The following is an 18,209-nucleotide window of genomic DNA, read 5'->3' as shown; positions in this document are numbered from 1 at the left end:
AAATCATCTCTTGACCTCATTAAATAGCTAAAGCTGCAAACTGCTAACCCCAAATCTGTAGAAATAGGCATCTACAGGGAGCAACAGGACCTGCCCATTTGCCTATCTGGTGCAGATACCACTGCACAACATATAAACTCATAAGAAGATTTAGCTAAAAATTATTAATGAATTGCTAAAAGCTGGTTGTGGGCTAGTGTGAGAAGCCCATGGGAACTGATGCATAGGCATCTCAATACACTTTTGTGGAATCTTCCTCCAGGAATTTCACCAGGTGCTGACAGGAAAGATTGAGAAAACTCCTAAGAAAGGTATCTTACAGTTTTGACTTGGGGAAGGGAACAGAATGGTAGCCATTATCAAAATTTGCCAAGACCATTTTCTCTTTATTCTCTATGGAACAAAAGTGTTAAATTCTCTGGAAGAAAGACAATAAAAACTGCAGCATGAGAGCACTGTGGAAACTCACTGCAGCTGGCAGAGCAAAACTACCGACATCATTGATTGGTAAGTCTACATCAATCTACCGTTATCCCCCCAAAAGAGAATAAAAGCCTTAATCTGCAGCAGAAAGGTCAACAGAAACTGAGGGGGATGAGTGCAAACTCACTACAACTGGGGGAGAAAAAATAGGGGGGGAACGATTTTAACCCAAGTGGGGCAGGAAAACGTGTTGGGCTGGCAATTACATTTGGAGGAGGGACAGGAGTACTCATTAGGGTCACAATTCCAACACTCAGGATAATTCTAAGACTAAAACCTAGCAAGAATAGAACAAAATGTTTCTAGTCCCTTATTCCCACTACCAAAATTAAGAAACATCAGTAAAAATAATAGTGGGTTTAGGTGTAGGACATGCAAAAGATTGTGGGAGCAGCACAAAGGGAAGAATGAAGGTAAGGAAAAAAACAGTATAAAGAGACTAAATGATCACAATGACTAGACTCAGCTATGACACAGATGTTGGAATTACCAGACAGGTAATTTAAAACAGCTATAGTTAATATGTTAAAGGCTCTGTTGGAAAAGGTAGTTGGATAGGTAATTTCAGTAGGGGGTGGAAAGTATAAAAAGGAAATGCAAGTACAAGGGAGAAAAAAACACAGTAACAGACCTGAAGAATATCTTTGATGTGCTCATCAGTGGACTTGACACAGCAAGGAGGAATCACTGAATTTGAAGACAGGTCCATAGGAATTATACAAACTGAAGAGCATAGAGAAAAGAAGGCAAAAGAGAAAACAGAACAAAATATTCAAGAACTGTAGGATAATACCAAACAGTGTATTGTATGTGTTCTAAGAATACAACAAAGAGAAGAAAGAGAAGAAATAGAAAAAATTTTGAAAACACATTCATAATGGCTGAAATTTTTCAAAATTAGTGACTGACACCAAACTGTAGATCTAGGAAGCTCAGAGAACACCAAACATGTAAATACCAAAAACAATCAACCAAACCAAACCAATCCAAACAACAACAACAACAAAAAAAAAAACCACAGAAAATAGGGACAAAAATAAAAACTTAAAGGAAGCCAGGAAGGAGGAGCTTTAATGGAGAACACCTTACCCACAGAGTAACAAAAAGAAGAATTACACTTGACTTCTTGTCATAATCACATAAGCAAAAAGACAGTAGAATGAAAACTTTGAGGTATTGAAAGAAAAAAAGTCAATTTAGAATTATAAATCCTACAAAAATATCCTTCAAAAATGAAGGCAAAATACTTTTATAGACAAAAGCTGAGGAAATTCATAATCACTAGGCTTGCTTTATAAGAAATATCAAAGATAATTATTTAGGCAAGAGGAATATGACATATGTTAGAAAACTGTCTACAAAATTAAAGGGAGAGTTCTGACAAGGGAATAAATGAAAGCAAACATAATTTTATTTTTAATATTCTTAAATGACCTAACTATAAACTAAGTTTAGATGGGCCATCAAAGAAGGAGGTACCTTTCTCTGAAGGAAGGAGAGAACTTCCACTTTGACTATGACCTTGTCTAAATAAGATCAGAGTCAGTGAACTCAAAAGGCTTCCATAGCCTTGGCAACTCATGACAAGAGCCTAAGGTGATTACTGACGCCATAAACAAGAATGTCAATTGTTAAGTCAACAACAGGAGTCACTGTGCACTTACTCCCCAAGTAGGATCTCTGTCCTTAATATGTTGTACTATGTGAATTAATGCTATAACTAGTACTCAAACAGTACTTTACACTTTGTGTTTCTGTGTGGGTGCAAACTGTTGAAATCTTTACTTAACATATACTAAATTGATCTGTATATAAAGTTAATTGAAAATGAATCTTGATGTGAATGGAATGGGAGAGTGAGTGGGAGATGGGAGGGTTGCGGGTGGGAGGGAAGTTATGGGGTGGAAAAAGCCACTGTAATTCAAAAGCTGTACTTTGGAAATTTATATTTATTAAATAAAAGTTAAAAAAAAACTAAGTTTAGAGTAATAATAGTAATGATGTATTGTGTGATTATAGCATACAGAAGAATGAAATGAAACACAACAATGAGATGAGGAACAGGGGGAAGAAATTGGGAAGAACATGTTATAAGGTACTTACACTACACATGAAGCAGTATAATGTTATATGAAGGGGAACTCAAATTTTCTAAAAACGTATGTTGTAAACTCTAGAGCAGGGGTGGGTAATGTCCAGTCCTCAGGCTGCATAAGGCTGGCAAAATCATTTGATTTGGCCTTGCCAAGGCATCCTCAGATGGGACTCAAAATTCAGTAAATCTATAGCAGGCTCATTTTTAAGTTGATTTTTATTATGGCCTGTGAATAATGCTATAAATATCCAAATGGCCTTTGGCAGAAAAAAAGATTCCCCAAGCCTTCTCTAGGGGAACCATTTAAAAAGTAGGGGAAAAAAGACATATAAATGATAAGTGTAAAAGGATCATAAAAAATAAAGTAAGAAAAGACAGAAAAACAGGGGGAAAACAAATGCAATGACTAGAGATAGTTGGCAAGATTTTACCAGCAATGTCAATAATAACTTTAAATCTGAATTGCCTAAATACACCAATTAAAGACAGATTGTTAAACTGGATAAGAAAGCAAGACTTGACAGTATAGTATCTACAAAACACATATAAATGAGTCTGATTCTGAGGCCTTCTTTTAACTCTAACTGAAATATAAAACCTTCATAGAATGCATGGATTCCTATATGAAAGCGCAAAAGTAAATTCTTATAGGTGAATCAGGGAAGAATATCAATTTTAAGTACCACCTAAACAGCTGCAAGTTCGAAATTATTTTTCCCCTTCAGTATCCTGAGCCTGAATTCAATATGGCATGAAACTCAGAAGTGAGCATTGTTTTAGTGACACAATGAGATGCAGGAGAGAGGCCTTGGAGTTTGGGCTTCAGGAATGGCAAAGAGAACTAAGGTTCAAAGTGAGGGAACTCTTTGTTGTTGTTGTTTGAACTTCATCTTTAGTTCCACAGTGGACATAGCAACAGCAAAGGCACAGAAGGACAAGTGGCCCAGAATGGGAGCCCTTCCTGTAGGTGGAGCCACAGTGTCAGGAAGACACAACTGTTTCTGGAATTTGTACAACCATGACAGTAGGTAGTTTTTCAACACAGTACAGAAAACAAGAGCCCAAGGAGTTGGAAATTACTAAAAAGATAATGGGGAGGGAAGAATAATGAAAAGTTAACTGCATCTCTAATTTATGTTTTGATCCTAATTATTATATCAAAGATTTGGGAACTCGACCAGCAAGTAGATCTCCACCCAAATCCCAAATTGACCACTAGGTGGTGCACACACAGGACAGACCTAATAGTACTACTGCAAAAGCTTTGAAAATCAAACCACAATACACAGAAGATAAAGCAAAAACATCAACGTTCTCCATAGAATATAAGAAGGATTGAGAATCTCAAAACAATACTCACAATGTCTAGGATACAAGCTAAAATCAGCTAGCATGAAAATCTTAGCTGACATGGAAAGAGACAATCAACAAACATGAATGATGATATGATACTTTAGAATTATCTATTTAAAAATTGAATGAGTAATAACAAATGATCTTGGAACAGCTATTAAAAATAGAAAAACCATCAAACAAGTACAATCAAATGGATATTTTGAACAGAAAATACAGTAACTGAAATTTTAAGAATCTAGAATGAGATAAAAATCATAAATATTGAAATTATAATAAAAGTATACAATTAACAACTCCAAGCACATAATTTAACAGTAAAGTTTCTCAGAAAGCACAAAATGCCAAAACTCACCCAAAATGAAATAGATAATATGAATTCTTCTATAACAATTGAATTTTCAATAAAAAAAAAAAATCAGCCTAAATCCTCAGGTCCAGATTTGTTTCACTGGGAAATTTTAGCATACATTAAAAGAAAAAAAAGCACCAATTCTATACAATCTCTTCAGAAAACTAGAAGACAGGAAAACACTTAGCAACATATTCCATGAGGCCAGCATTACAGTGAAAATGGGCAGGCATTGCAATGTAGGGGGTTAGGCCTCCACTTAGGAAGTGACATGCCATATTGGAGTGCTGGTTTGAAACCCAGTTACTCCACACATCTGTTCTAGCCCCCTACTAATGCATCTTGTGGGAGGGCAGCAGATGATTGTGGGGCAGCAAATGATGACCCCTAGTCAACACTAAAAGACAAAAAAAAAAGAAAATAAAATGCATACATATTATAAAGGAAGAAATAAAACATGATTTTTGTAGAAAAAATCCCAGGAAATCCATAAAAAACTCCTAAAACTCATACGTGAGTTTATCAAGTTAAGAGGATACAACGTCAGTACATAAAAGTCATTTTTCCATATAATCAATGAGCAATTAAACACAAAAAGATTTTAGAATCATGTTTACCATAGTTCTAATAAGAGAAAATATTTAGGTGTAGGTGGAACACTAACAAAATATGCATAGATTGTGTATGTCATAAACAACAAAACGCTGTTGAAAGAAACCAAAGAACTAAATAAGTAGAAAGATAAATAGTAGTCATGGATTAGAAGACTCAATGTAGTAAAGATGTCCATTCTCTACAAAGTGATCCATGTATTTAACATAATACCAATCAAAAATCCCATAAGGATATTTTTAGATATAGAAAAGCTAATTCTAAAATTTATTTGGGAAGAGGAACTGGAATGGCTAAAATGATTTGTAAATAAAAACAATGTTTGAGGAAATTGCCTGATTTTGAGACTTACTATAAAGATAGTATGCTATTGGCAAAAAGCCATATAGGAGGAGTATTCAACAGTTCACAGAAAATGTGTATTATGAAAAACCTAGGTGCAGACTTCAAAATTTTTTTTTAAATTTTTAAAGATGTATTTTATTTGAAAGGCAGAGTGACAGAGAGAGAAAGAGAGGACGAAGGAGAGGGAAGGATAGAAAGAAAGAGAGGGAGACCTTCCATCGCCAGTTCTCTCCCAGAATGGCTACAACAACCAAGGCTAGGCCGGGACTGGGCCAGGCAGAAGCCAAATGCCCGGAAATACATTCAGTCTCCCATGTGGGTAGCAGGGGCCAAGTACTTGGGCCATCTTCAGCTGCTTTCCCAGGAACTTTAGCAGAGGCTGGATGGAATGCAGAGAAGCAAGAAGCTGGAAGGTGGCATTTTAATCTGCTATACCACAATGCCAGCTGCGAATTCAAAAAATTTTGGTACTTATCTGTTAATTCCATTTCCCATAAACTTTGGGAGGCATCTTCATAGATCAAGGGAATAGAATAAAGAACCCGAAATAATCCCACTTAAATACAGGCAACTTATTTTGAATAAAGTTGCAAAGACAATTCAATGGAGGAAATAGAGGCTTTTCAACAAATGAGGCTAGAATAATTGGAAGTCCATACGCAAAAAATGAACTGCAACACATATCTTAAACCTTATGCAAAAACTTGAAATGGATCACAGGCCTAAATATAAAACCTAGAACGATAAGATTTATAAAAGAGAATATAGGAGAAAATCTGTATAATATTGGGTTTGGTAATAAGTACTACCCATAAATGAAAAAAAATTGGTTATGTTGGACTTTAAATTTTTTATCTGTAATAAATTTTAATCTATAGAAATTTAAATTTTTACTCCTATGTGAAAACCTTTATCTGTAAATGACACTGTTAAAGAATAAAAAGAAAAGCCACCATTTGGGAGAAGATATTTGCAAATTACATATCTGGTATAACCAGAATTTAACTCTTAAAACTTCACCAAAAAAGACAAATTCTAGGGGTTGGTGCTGTGGAGTAGTGGGCTAAGCCTCCACCTCTGGCGCCGGTTCATTTCCCAGATGCTCCTCTTCTGACCCAGTTCTCTGCTTATGGCCTGGGCAAGCAGTAGAAGATGGTTCAAGTGCTTGGGCCCCTGCACTCGCATGGGAGACCTGGAAGAAGCTCCTGGTTCCTGACCTAGGATCAGCTCAGTTCCAGCTGTTGTGGCCATTTGGGGAGTGAACCAGTGGATGGCAGACCTTTGTCTCTCCCTCTCTCTGTAACTCTCCCTCTCAAATAAATAAATAAAATGTTTTTTTTAAAAATCCCACCTTCTTAAAAAAAAAAGACAAATCCTAATTTTAACAACTGGCAAAGGATATAAACAAATATTTCACCAACCAAAATACACAGATGACAAACATCATCAATCATGGGAAACGCAAGTTAAAAGTGCAATGAGATACACTTTAAGACATAACTATTAAAATGATTTAAAATTAAGTATGTATATATCTATGATAATAACAAATGCTGACAAGGATGCCAAATGAAAGAAACACTTATTCATTGTCAGTTGGGATGCAAAATGGTTTAGACATTTGGGAAAATCATTTGGCAGTTACATTTAAAATTTGACATGTACTGGACATGTGACCCAGTATTTTCCCTCCTAGATATAGCAACTCACTTCCATTCTTAGCAAGTGAATTGAAAAATTAACTTCACACATACCCAAACACACACACACACACACACTATATATATATATATATATATATATATATATATATATATGAGTCTTTATAGCGTCTTATCAAAAATCATTAAAAACTAGAAACAACCAAAATGTTCTTCAACTGATGAATGAACAAACTGTGGTACAAGCATAAAGCAGAATACCATTCGGCAATTAAGCGAATAATTGATTCATACAACTAGGATGAATCTGAAATGCTAAAAAGAAAGAAGCCAGATCCAAAAGCTGACATATAATTCCATTTACATGACATCATGGAAAGGCAAAATTATTCTAATAGAAAAAAGATTAGTAATTGCTGGGGGCTGAGGGAGGTCAGACAGCTTAACTATAAAAGGGCTATACAAAAGAATTTTTGGAGTCATGTTATTCTGTGTGATACTGAGGAAATAAATATCTGCCTGGCTTTTTAGATGAGTATTTGTAAAACCAACAGAAATAAATTTCATTGTGCTCAAGTTTTTAAAAATCAACTAAAATATTCTAAAATAACTCTAACATGGTATTGAATGTAGTTTGCAATGAATGGATCTAATTATGTTATAAGTGTGTAGCATAACTTCACAAAACAGGGTAGAGATAGTTAGAAATAAATAACTATGGAAAACAGTGTTTTGACTGGATATTGTCAGATAAATGATACTGTCAGATAAATGACAGAAAAATAACTGTGTAGGGCTGTATTCTAATTTATAATTTTTTTCTCACAGGAGTATGAGTTAACAATTCTGAAATTATCTGTATAGTAAGGTTGAACACATTAATAAGCAAATTGTAGGTAATGAGAGAATATCTAGAATGATGCCCTGTAATTCTGGTGTAGGGTCAGAAATATCAGTACTAATTCAGTACTGTGTTTTTCAATATAAATAAATACATACAGAAATATACATGTGTTAGAATGCACACAAACATTATTTTTGTCTTCTGAGAGTGAGAAGCAGTGATGTTCTAGAAGTAACAAGCACATCTGGCACCTGGATCATGGCTTCTAATTACCATTTTTCAATTAAAGGAACCATAAATCCTTAGAGAAATGGCTGAGGGATCTTGTGTGAAAAAGTAAGGAAGAAGGAGGGTAATATAGATAGGTAGAGCACAGAGAAGTTTTAGAAAAGTAAAACTATTCTGTATGATAAATTTGTTCAAACCCATAGAATGTGTACCAGTGTAAATGTGTACTAGTGTAAACTATGGACACTAAATGATAACTGATGCGTCAAAGTAGGTTCATCAATTGCACAAAATACCACTTTGGTGGAGGATATAGGTAATGGGAGAGACTACATATGTGTGGGGGCAGGTGGTATATGAGAAATCTTGGTATCTTCTGCTCAATTTTACTACAAACCTAAAACTGCTCTGAAGACCAAGGTCTGTTTTTAGAATAAGACACAGAAGCCAACTTAAGAGAGCTTCTAACAGCAAAAGATGGAATAAGCTAACCGACAAAATAAATAAATACACTATGGAATTATCATTCAAAGATTAAGATAAATATTTATGAGCCCATACTGTTATACATAAATAATTGAATAAACAAACAGTGGAGAAGGGCAAAATCTTCTTTACAGAGATATTCCGAATAATATACATTAGAAGGAAGGGGGAAACAGACAAACACCATTAGAATACCACTGTAATTGTTGCAGGCGCAATCCACTGATGAATGCTAAAATTTGTGATGGAGAATTTGAATATTTGCATAGATTCTAAGAACTTTACCCAAATTATTATGGTGGCTTCAATATTTTCCAAAAATATTTAATAGTTCTCCCTCCAGGATGTGGCATTTAATTCCCCTTCACCTGAGTGTGGACTGGACTTAATTGATTAATTTTCAAAGAATAGAGTTTGGAAAAGAAAAATGATAACCAGACAGATCTTACTTAATAATAATACTTAATAAAGCGTTCAAGGGTAACATCATCAGTAGTAAACCATGTTCCCCCTAAAACCCATGAAGAACGTTGGTATAAACACGAGAAAATACCAAAAAAAAAATCCCCAGTTGAAGACCACTCCAAAATACACTTGAACCAAATTTTCAAGTACATAAAAAAAAAGACTGAAAAACTACCATAGACTGGAGAATTCTAAGGAAATGTGCAATTAAATCCAAGGTGGAATGCTAGATTTGATCTTGGAATAAAAGGGACATTAATGGAAAACTGAAGAAATCTGGATAAATTCTCCAGTTTCGTCGATAGTCATGTGGTGATATTAATTTCTTAGTTTTGACAAATCTACTATGTTTATATAAAGTGCTAATATTAGTGAAAGATGGGTGAAGGTTACACAAGACTTCTTTTTACTATTTCTGTAAAATCAAAATTATTTCAGGATAAAAAGTTAACAAATAAAAGTTTACTCTCATGACTGGCTTAGGCAGCCATTACTTTTCTGAGATTTTTCTCCGTTTTATCTAGTACCTTAAAGTGGGTAAATCTTATTCTTCTAACCACCAAATCTTGATTTTAGAAAAGGTTCATATGACAACCAGTTACCATTTTTCCCAAGCTCTTTTGCATACTTCTAGGTAATTTTAAATAGTATAGTATCTTTTTCTTTCCAACTTTTATTTAATAAATATAAATTTCCAAAGTACAACTATTGAATTATAGCAGCTTTCCCCCCCATAACCTCCCTCCCATCCACAACCATCCCATCTCTCACTCCCTCGCCCATCCCATTCTTCATCATGATTCATTTTCAATTATCTTTATATACAGAAGATCAACTTATTATATACTAAGTAAAGATTTCAACAGACTGCACCCACAAAGACACACAAAGTATAGAGTACTGTTTGAGTAGTAGTTTTACCATTAATTCTCATAGTACAACACATTAAGGGCAGAGGTCCAACATGGGGAGTAAGTGCACTGTGACTTCTGTTGTTGATTTAACAATTGACACTCTAATTTATGACCTCAGTAATCACCCGAGGCTCTTGTCATGATGCTAAGGCAATAGAAGCCTCTTGAGTTCACCAATTCCAATCTTATTTAGACAAGGCTATAGTCGAAGTGGAAGTTCTCTCCTCCCTTCAGAGAAAGGTACTTCCTTCTTTGATGGCCTGTTCTTTCCACTGGGATCTCACTCACAGAGATCTTTCATTTAGGTCATTTTTTTTTTTTGCCAGAGTGTCTTGGCTTTCCATGCCTGTGAGACTCTCATGGGCTTTTTAGCCGGATCCGAATGCCTTAAGGGCTGATTCTGAGGCCAGAGTGCTGTTTGGGGCATCTGCCATTCTATGAGTCTACTGTGTATCCCACTGCCCATGTTGGATCGTTCCCTCCTTTTTAATTCTATCAAATATTATTAGCAAACACTGGTCTTATGTAATCCATTTGACACTTAATCCTATCTTTTTGATCAATTATGTACTTAAACTGATCACTTTAACAAGTAGGATGGCATTGGTACATGCCACCTTGATGGGATTGAATTGGAATCCCCTTTCTAGCTCTACTATTAGGGGTAAGTCCGAGTGAGCATGTGCCGAACTGTACATCTCCTCCCTCTCTTATTCCCACTTTTATATTTAACAGGGGTCACTTTTCAGTTAAATTTAAAAGACTAAGAATAGTTGTGTGTTAATTAAAGAGTTCAACCAATGGTATTAAGTAGAACAAAACCAATTCTTGGAGCAAGGACAGTCTACTCAATAAATGGTACTGGGAAAACTGGATCTCCACATGCAGAAGTATGTGTCTTCCCTACCTTACTCCTTACACAAAAATCCACTCAACATGGATTAAAGATCTAAATCTACAACTCAACACCACCAAATTATTAGAGAACATTGGAGAAACCCTGCAAGATATAGGCACAGGCAAAGACTTCTTGGAAAGACAGCAGAGGCACAGGCAGTCAAAGCCAAAATTAACTATTGGGATTACATCAAATTGAAAAGTTTCTGTACTGCAAAAGAAACAGTCAGGAAAGTGAAGAGGCAACCGACAGAATTGGAAAAATATTTGCAAATTATGCAGCCGATAAAGGATTAATAACCAGAATCTACAAAGAGATCAAGAAACTCCACAACAACAAAACAACCCACTTAACAGATGGGCCAAGGACCTAAATAGACATTTTTCAAAAGAGGAAATCCAAATGGCCAACAGACACATGAAAAAATGTTCAGGATCACTAGCCATCAGGGAAATGCAAATAAAAACGACAATGAGGTTTCACCTCACCCCGGAGAGAATAGCTTACATACAGAAATCTACCAACAACAGATGCTGGCGAGGAAGTGGGGGAAAAGGGACACTAACCCACTGTTGGTGGGAATGCAAACTGGTAAAGCCACTAGGGAAGTCAGTCTGGAGATTGCTCAGAAACCTGAATATAACCCTACCATACAACCCAGCCATCCCACTCCTTTGGAATTTACCCAAAGGAAATTAAATTGGCAAATAAAAGAGCTGTCTGCATCTCAATGTTTATTGCAGCTCAATTAACAATAGCTAAGACATGGAATCAACCTAAATGCCCATCAACAGAAATCATGGGATGGCTGGTGCCATGGGTCACTAGGCTAATCCTCTGCCTGCGGCACCAGCACCCTGGGTTCTAGTCCTGGTCAGGGCACCGGATTCTGTCCCGGTTGCTCCTCTTCCAGTCCAGCTCTCTGCTGTGGCCTGGGAAGGCAGTGGAGGATGGCCCAAGTGCTTGGGCCCTGCACCTGCATGGGAGACCAGGAAGAAGCACCTGGCTCCTGGCTTTGGATCGGCAGCACGCCGGCTGTAGCGGCCATTTGGGGGGGTGAACCGATGGAAGAAAGACCTTTCTCTCTGTCTCTCTCTCTCTCACTGACTATAAGTCTCTCTCTGTCTCTCTCTATCACTGTCTAACTCTGCCTGGCAAAAAAAAAAAAAAGAAATTATGTACTCTATAGAATACTATACAGCAGTAAAAAATGAAATCTGGTCATTTGCAACAAAATGGAGGAATCTGGAAAACATCATGCTGAGTGAAATAAGCCAGTCCCAAAGGACAAATATCATATGTTCTCCCTGATTGGTGACAACTAACCGAGCACCAAAAAGGAAACCTGTTGAAGTGAAATGGACACTATGAGAAACAGTGATTTGATCAGCCCTTGTCCTGACTGTCGAGGAACAACTTACTATTTTATTCCTTTTAGTGTTTTTTTTTGTTCTACTTTCGTTCTACTTAATACCAATAGTATAGTATCTTATGCAAATTGTATGTGGTAAAAAGCATATATTAGAAATTTCTATTTCTGGTGATATTTTGAACCCTTCCCAGTACAAAATATCTAAAAATACTGAAATCAAAACCAATTAAACATGGTTGAGCTGGTGTGAAAATAATGAAAATCCTCAGAGGCCAGAAATGAGGGGCAAGAAGTATAGATCAAAGCAATAAACATACATTAAAATCCATGGTTATGCTGGTAGCCTGGAGCAATGTTTTACAAACTATGGATCATGATTCTTTAGTAGTCATGGAAACAATTTACTGGGTACATTAGGCAGGTTTTAATATCATCCCTATTGATCTCTAGCTCTTGTTATTGTGTAGATACACATTGTGTGGTCTCATTGGATGTGGGCTGAATCTAGTGAATCACTTTTTTTTCTTTTAAATCCTTTTTTTTTAATTTAGTAAATATAAATTTCCAAAGTACAGTTTATGGAATACAATGGCTTCCCCCCCTTAATTTCTCTCCCACTCGCACCCCTCCCATCTCCCACTCCCTCTCCCATTCCATTCAAAAAAAGACCTAAATGAAAGGTCTCTGCGAGTGAAATCCCAGTGGAAAGAATGGGGCCATCAAAGAAGGAGGTACCTTCCTCTGAAGGGAGGTGAATTGCTTTTAATTCACAGAATAGGGCAAAGGTAATGGGATACTGCTTTTGAGATTTTAGTGCAAAGACTCTGACCTCCATATTGTTAGTCCTCTCCTGCTATCTCACTAGTTTTCTCTGCTGGAAGCCAGCTGTTATGTTGTAAGCGTCTCTGTGGAAAGATCCATGTAGAAGGAGCTGAAGATGGTATTTGGCAAGGAAAAAACTGAGCAAAAAACCTCGTGCTTCAAGGAACTGAATCTTGCTAACAACAATGTGAATGACTTTGGAAGTACATCCTCCTCAACCAAGAGAGTCATGAAATGACTGCAGCCCCAGTAAATACCTTGATTTGTAGCTTAGTTATAGATCCTGAGGTAGATATTCACTGATCTCATAGAACCTGTGAGATAATAGATGTTTGATGTGTTAAGCCATTACATTTTTGGGTAATTTGCTATATAACAATAAATGAAAAATATAGTGGATGACAAAAAAAGCATTTTTTGGTTAAACATACATGCGCATATATGTTTGTGCTTATTGAATGTCAAAGTGAATGTTTTTTCTGTAGGTCACTATCAAAAGACTGATGATATTCTGGTTTAAAATTTGGATTTTTAGAGACAGCATGCACACAGGACAATAAACAAAACTCTATGCACTCAAAGTAGAAGGTTGATCTCAGATCCTGCCTAAAGTAAGGACCCAACAAACTTGATATAATCAGTGGTTGAAGAAGAAGCCCTTGACTGAGAAAGACTCTCTCAACTTTGGCTTGGTGGAGGGAAACAAAAGACAAAATAGAGGCTTCTGAGATTTCCTAATTAGATTTGCATGCATGCAAGTTTAGAGCTGAAATGTACATTAGCTGTGTAAGGAAAAAAAACATAAGCCAACCCATATACATCCAGACACCCTCCCACACACACACACACATACATACATACAGAGAGAGATAGAGAGAAAGAGAGAGAGAGAGAGAGATGTTTACTAAAAATCAATAGGAACAACAAATTGAAGAAGCTGAATTGAAAAAAAAATACAACTGAAATTTTCTGTTACCTAGTGCAAAATAAGCATGAGTGATAGTGATGGGGCTAAGTGGAGTTAGTGAGGGACAAAGAGCTAAGAGGCCTCTACCAGTAGCCCTGCACTTCCATTTGGTGAGTGAATCAGTGGATGGAAGAGTCTCTCTCTCTCTCTCTCTCTCTCTCTCTCTCTGTGTAACTTTGCCTTTCAAAGAAATACATTTTAAAATGAATCTTTAAAAAAGGAATCTGGAAAATGAGAATATTTAAAAAAAATCCTCTTCCCATTCATGCACTTTATCCATGTCTCTGCTTTAAATATATCTCTAATGCTGACACAAGAACTTTTAATAAATCCAGTTGGAGACCTTGTACACCCTGTAACAATATGTTCAGAGAGATGGGAAAAACTATCAAAATTATGCCAGAGAAACATGAGACTATCAAAACAAAATCACATGAGTTTTTTAAAGAATCAAATAAAAATTCTAGAAATTAAAAATGAAAGCATTGAAGCAAAAGTTTCAATGTATGAGTTGAATAGCAAATTAAATAGAGATGAATAGATAATTAGGAAACTAAGAATCTTGAAAAATTATATAGAATGTTATATAGGAATAGGAAGATAAATAAATATGAAATAGAGCTTAATGATAAGGTCTATTACAGATCTAATTGCATTTCCAGAAAGAGAAGATAGAATGTGAGAGAGGCAGTATCTGAATAAATTATATGTAAGAGAATTTTTTACAGTGGATGAAAAAAACCAGTCCTTAGGTTAGGAAAGTGGAGTAGGAAAGAAAGAAGAAAAGGAAGAAGAGGAAGAAGAGAAGCACCATTTAGGGAAATAATAAAATTCCAAAACACTACATTCAAACAGATCTTAAAATCAATCGTGGAGAAAAGAGATTGCTTACAAGAGAAACAATTAGATTTGCAGTTGACTTTTGAACAGCAATAATGAAAATCACAGATGGTGGAATAATATCATTAAAGTGCTGTGAGAAAATAACTATTAACTCAGAATTATGCACTCTGAAAAAAGCTATCATCAAGAACATGTATGCAGTAAACATATTTTCAGGCAAATGACTCAGAGGGAATTTATTAACAACAGATTCTCAATAAGAGGGGCTCTATGGGATGTACTTAAAGCAGAAGAAAAACAGTCCCAGATGGAAGGGCTAGGAATCAAGAAGGAATGGTGATCAAATAAAACATAAAACATGTGGGTAAAGCTAAATCAACACAGACTTTAAAAAAAACACAAACATGTCTAATTTGTGGACTTATAAAACAGCAAGCGGTTGCAGGGGTGGGGTGGTGGCCTTGTGGCATAACAGGCTAAGCTGACTCCTGCAATGCCAGCATCCTATATGAGTCCTGGTTCCTATACTTCTATTCACCTTCTGCTAATGTGTCTCGGGAAACAAAGGAAGATGGACCAAATGCTTGGAGCTCTGCCACCCATGTGGAAGACCTGGATGGAGTTCTAGGTTCCTGGCTTCCACCTGCTGCCAAGCCCCTGTTATTACAGTCATTTGGGGGAGTGAACCAGCAGATGGAAGATATCTCTCTCTCTCTCTCTCTCTCTCTCTCTCTCTCTCTCTCTCTCTCTCTCTCTCCCAAACTCTGCCTTACAAATAAAATAAATCTTTAAAAAAGAAGAGAAAAACCAAGGGGTTTTCAGTTTGACTTCTAAGAGCTTTGAAGTTGTTGGTTTCACCTTTACAACAATAAAAATTTGGTCAAACTGAAAATCAGTGATTTTTCTTGGATCCATTAGAAAACTAAGAGTATGGAGGAAATTTCCACCCTGAAATCTGAAGAAACAGGCACTTTCAGAGATAGCATCTGAGATCTGCTTATCTGGAGCAAAAGGTGATATATATTAGAAGCCAGTAGGAATAAACAGCAATTTTGACAAACTGCTAGAAGCTGAGTGTAGATTAACATGAGTGAGAAGCTCCCAGAGGTTGCAGTGTTAGGAGTCTCCACACTCTCACAGGACTTTTTTTCAGGGACCCTATAAGACTTTTTAAAGATCTATTTATTTATTTTTGAAAGTCAGAGTTACAGACACACACACACATACACACACACAGAAAGAGAGAGAGAGAGAGAGAGAGAGAGAGAGAGAGAGAGAGAGAGAGAGAGAGAGAAAGAGAATGTTTCATCCACTGGTTCATTCTTCAGATAGCTGCAATGGCCAGTGCTCAGCCAGGCCAAAGCCAGGAGTCAGGAGTTTCTTCTAGATCTCTCTCTTGGGTGGCAGGGGCCCAAACATGTGGGCCATCTTCTGCTGCTTTTCCCAGGACATTAGCAGGGAGCTGGATCAGAAGTGGAGCATCTGGGACTCAAACTGGTACCCATATAGGATGCTGGCACTGTAGGCAGTGGCTTTACCTGCTACACCACAATGCTGGCCCTCCTATAAAATTTTTACAGAGAGAATACAAAAAAGCTCCCTTGGGATATCATTAACTGAACGACAAGAATAAAATTGGGAACCCCTCCTAGGCTCTTCACTCTAACAAAGGTCTGAGGTTGAGAAGAAGGTGCTGTGCAATTTTGAAATTTTACAACAGCCAGAAGAAGAGAAATCTGTCCCACACCAGCCTACACCAACTTTCATGTCTCAACTAAGTGGGGCAGGGCAGAAGCCACAGTCAACAGGAGAAAGGGCTTTAAGGAAACAGACTAGGGATGCTTTAGCCAGAGAAGGGAGAAATGGTCACAGCCACAAGACATAGGCACACTGTACAATATACAAAGACAGAAATTCAATGAGTGGGAGCCGGCACTGTGGTGTAGTGGGTAAAATGGCCGCCTGCAGTGCCGGCATCCCATATGGGCACCGGTTCTAGTTCCGGCTGCTCCACTTCCGATCCAGCTCTCTGCTGTGGCCTGGGAAAGCAGTAGAAGATGGCCCAAGTCCTTGGGCCCCTCCACCCACATGGGAGACCTGGAAGAAGCTCTTGGTTCCTGGCTTCAGATCTGCCCAGCTCTGGCCACTGCAGTCTTTTGGGGAGTGAACCAGCAGACAGCAGACATATGACTCTCTCTCTCTCTCTCTCTCTCTCTCTCTCTCTCTCTCTCTCCCCCCTCTCTTTCTCTAACTCTTTGTCTTTCAAATAAATAAATAAATAAATATTTTTTAAAAAGGAATGAAGTACCAATCATACTGCAACATGAATTAACCTTGTAGTAATTATACCCAGTAAAAGAAAGCAGATACAAAGGCCCCCTGTTGAACAATTTCATTGATACGAAAGGTTTAGAACAAAAAATAATTCATTGAGACTGAGAGCGGATCAGCAGTTGCCAGAGGCTGAGAATCAGAATTTACTTTAAAGAGTGTGAAGTTTCTTCCTGGCATACTGAAATGTCCTAGAATTAGTGTGATGGTTCCAAAACATGTGGATATGCTCAAAATAACTGCCTTATTTACTTTAAAGTGGCAAATTTTATCACATGTGAACTCTATCTCTCTCAAAAACATTTTTTGAAGTCTAAGAAACTATATGGGAATATTTCAAAAAGTTCATGGAAAATGGAATGACAGCATAAATTTATTTTGTTGCAAAAAATTTGAAATCCATACGGGGCCGACGCTGTGGCGCAGTAGGTTAATCCTCCGCCTTTGGCCCCTGCATCCCATATGGGTGCTGGTTTGAGTCCTGGCTGTTCCACTTTTGATTTAGCTCTCTGCTGTGGCCTGGAAAAGCAGTAGAAGATGGTCCAAGTCCTTGGGCCCCTGCACCCACATGGGAGATCAGGAAGAAGCACCTGGCTCCTGGCTTCAGATCGGTGCAGCCCCAGCCGTTGTGGCCATTTGGGGAGTGAACCAACAGATGGAGACCTTTCTCTGTCTCTCCCTCTCACTGTCTGTAATTCTACCTATCAAATAAACAAACAAAATAAACAAATCAAACAAACAAACAAAAAACTTTAAAAAAATTGAAATCCATACAAAAGTTTACAAAATTATTGTATTTATTTGAAATGCAGAGAAACAAAGCAGGAGACAGAGACAGAGAGAGGGAGAGATCTCCCATCTGCTAGTTCACTTCCCAAATGCCCACAACATCCAGATCCAGGAGCTGGGAACTCAATCCAGGTCTCCAATGTCAGTGTCAGGGACCTAACTATTTGAGCCATCACCCACTGCCTTCCAGGGTGCACATTATTAGGAAGCTAAAATCAGGAACAGAGTTGGGACTCGAACCCAAGCACTTTGATATGGGATGCAGGCATCCCAAGTAACATCTTAACCACTGGGCCAAATGTCCACCCTTATAGTTTTCTCCTAATACACATTTCCATGAACTTTATGA

At 37.2% G+C, this 18,209-nt stretch overlaps 1 protein-coding gene across 2 annotated transcripts in view; it reads right to left on the bottom strand.

Moving 5' to 3' along the window:
• Positions 1 to 18,209, bottom strand: part of PFKFB1 (6-phosphofructo-2-kinase/fructose-2,6-biphosphatase 1) — a 63,173-nt gene that overhangs the window by 37,604 nt on the left and 7,360 nt on the right. The window lies entirely within an intron of this gene.

Source organism: Lepus europaeus, chromosome X (genome assembly GCF_033115175.1).
Source record: "Lepus europaeus isolate LE1 chromosome X, mLepTim1.pri, whole genome shotgun sequence".
Classification (NCBI taxonomy): Eukaryota; Metazoa; Chordata; class Mammalia; order Lagomorpha; family Leporidae; genus Lepus; species Lepus europaeus.
Note: the sequence above shows the minus strand (reverse complement) of the source record. Positions and strands in the feature narration are given on the sequence as shown.